The sequence below is a fragment of the Spinacia oleracea genome, chromosome 2 (assembly GCF_020520425.1).
Source record: "Spinacia oleracea cultivar Varoflay chromosome 2, BTI_SOV_V1, whole genome shotgun sequence".
Classification (NCBI taxonomy): domain Eukaryota; kingdom Viridiplantae; phylum Streptophyta; class Magnoliopsida; order Caryophyllales; family Amaranthaceae; genus Spinacia; species Spinacia oleracea.
The window spans coordinates 44,722,617-44,725,708 of record NC_079488.1 but is presented as its reverse complement, the minus strand read 5'-3'; positions in this window follow the sequence as shown (position 1 = coordinate 44,725,708).

Sequence of the window (3,092 nt, the reverse complement as noted above, 5' to 3'; positions counted from 1 at the left end):
GAGATTTTTTCTTTGAATCCGTGTCGGGCGCACTTATTTTTAAGGAGTCGCTTTGCGTTCGGATCTCATGTGCTAAATTCAAGTTCAATATCGCACTTTCAATTATGCAATTTCAATACCTCACTTTCAATTATGCAATTTGAATTTCGCACTTTCAATTATGCAATTTCAATTCCGCAACTTTACTTGCCTAGTCCTTCTAGGCAATGTGGTTCTACCTCCTAGTCCATTTCTAGGTGGTCTTGTACTTTACTAATTCCGCACCTATTTTGCATTGTGATGTTTCTTTACTTGCTTATTGCTTTCATCACCTAACATGCTAAATACAACAAGATACAAGGTTACGCCACGCTTAACAAAGATATTTTTTGGACAAACCGATCTTAGGTTCCCTTAAATTAACTTTAAAACAAAGTGACCACAATACAAACTAGAAATTCGATTTGTTCTAAATTCAAACCCACATAGTCTAAACTGGGGTATTTTTCGAAAATGTTGTGCCACGCATTTGAATCATTTTTAAAGCTCGCGGAATAAGCATCTCGTTCCCTTGCCCGGATCTCACCCATCCGTTTCTAAGATTCAATGCCTTATGCTAATAGAGTCATCTTTGCGGTCTTTCCAAACGAGACCCTAAATAATGTTTGGTGGCGACTCCTTCAAAGTACAAAGATACAATGGTTTCTAAAACAACCGCCCCCGTAGGGGAAAAAGAGCAATACCAAAAATACCCCCTACAGGTATGTATTAATGTGGATTATACGGTAAGTCGAGAAAACGTGATCCATGACTTTTTTAGTCTTTTATTTCGATAATTATATGGTTTTAAAAAACTCAATTTTTCAAACAAGATGTCAAACACAAACTAAATACGCACAAATTGGGTGTATATTACTAAATAAAAACTGGATATTAACGCAATCACATCCTTTTGAGTTCTAAAATATTGTAATTCAAATAGTTATATTATACGTCATACAGTCCATATATATAAACGACTATGATGCTTAGTTTCGTAATGTGCATAGTAATGTGATTTTAGGAAGTGAAAATTTGTGTTGTAACAAATTGTAAATATTAAATCCTAAAAGTTTCACATCCATATAAATTTAGTTATTTATAATATGTGATTATATAAATATAAACGTATGAGTTTTATATCATCACTTAATGAAAATATTTATAATTTTAAGGGATTTTCTACATTGTACCACTGTATTTGTTTGATTTCTACATTGTACCCATGCATCTCAAAGTTTTCACATTGTACACTTGTAATATATAGTCGACCTTATCCTTGTTGTTAATTTAGTGTTTTAAAATTCCGTTACTTTTTAAACAGACTAAGATTTTTCCATATTATAATCAACCTTATGTTTGTTGTTAACCAAATTTAAGGTAGAAAACTTTTGAAGTGGATAGTCAAGGACTGAGGATAGCATCCATAATGAGTAGCATGACTCAAATCCAAGGTATGATGCCCCTCTTAATCAAAACGAAGCCTCAATAATCCTGTAAATAATACACAACTCCGGCAGTAAAAGCTCAATCAACCAAGGCAGAGGAGGAAAAAAATAAGTCATGCATGCATGAAAAACCAACATAACAACAATTATGACAAGATATTCCTTCATAGAATAGAACAAAAGCATATAATATTCTTGCCAACAAAAACCCAAAAGTATGGCATCACAATGAGAGGAAGTATTTTCGGATATCAGATGTGCTTGCAAATGCATATCATAGCAAAAGACAAAATAGGAAAAATGACAAAAAAAAAAAAATTAAATGGTACTTTTTTTACAAAATGGTACTTTTTTTACATGAATGGCACTTTCTTTTCTGTTTTTTAGCTATTTGTCTTTTAGCTGATATGTGTATTGTCACACATATCTGATATCCGAAAAAAGGACCTCTCAAAATGATGCTGAAGTATAATGTGTAGTCAAGAAAGAGATCTAATAAAAATATTCGGCGTGTGAATAATAAAACAAGTCCAAATGTCAATAACAAAACCAAGATCTATGTCCAAAGGAAGTGACTACTGCAACTCTCCTCCTTTATCCGGGCTTGAGACCGGCAGCGAATGCCACAAAGTGACACTCACTGGCGGAATTAAAAACTTTTTTTATAAAAATGCCTAAAACATAGTTTCTGCAGTACCAATCCCAACAAAGAAGAAACAGGGAACATAATAGATGTTTACCGTTTTACCGAAGTTGGTAGACCCTATATTGAAGGGGTGCAATCACATTTATCCAATGGTATATGCAATACATATGGTTAACTTGAGACAAAAGAAAAACCTCCAATGAACTACGTGAAAGAAATCATATGTTTATGTTTACACGATATTTGAAACAGATAAATTTCAAATGCCACCAAGGGAACAGACAATAAAAAAACGTAAATAAGGTTATCTCACATAAGCTACATTTTAAATCAGCAACAGACCACCCTTCACTTACATACCTTCAAAATGCACTGCCAAACAACCAAAGAAAGGACAACATATTGATTAAACTACAAATAGTCTCTCACTATACAGAACCAAGAGATACTAGAACCAAAGTCCCTAAAACCATAGGATGAAAGCATAAAGCCGAAGCATGTCAATGGGGTGCTTAAAAAGTGGACAACAAAAGATATACTTCGTATATGTTTATGAACTGAATATGCACATTCTTCATAGTTCAATATATATTTCCCAGTCCTAGTCATGGACAGAAACGACAAATTGATGTTTCGCACACTCATCAGGAATATTTACAAACTACCAGAACAAGCCCAAGAAACTGGGAAGTTATGACAAATATAAAACATATATTTCATGCGGAAAAACCATAAAGCTAGAAATCCAAATTAACTGCCACATAGTCAATTAGCATAATTTAGGATGCATACATTCGAAGTTTTCCTTCCCTGGCTCCTCCCGAACCGAACAAGAACAAGTTTAGGACTCCAAGTGTAGCCCCTCCGTAGATAGTCCACAGCACGTTCGGATCCGCCTTAGATTCAATTAACTAGAATTTAGCCTAAGGTTTTATGTTTTTCTTACTTAATTATTTACTTGAGAATATATGATGTATAAA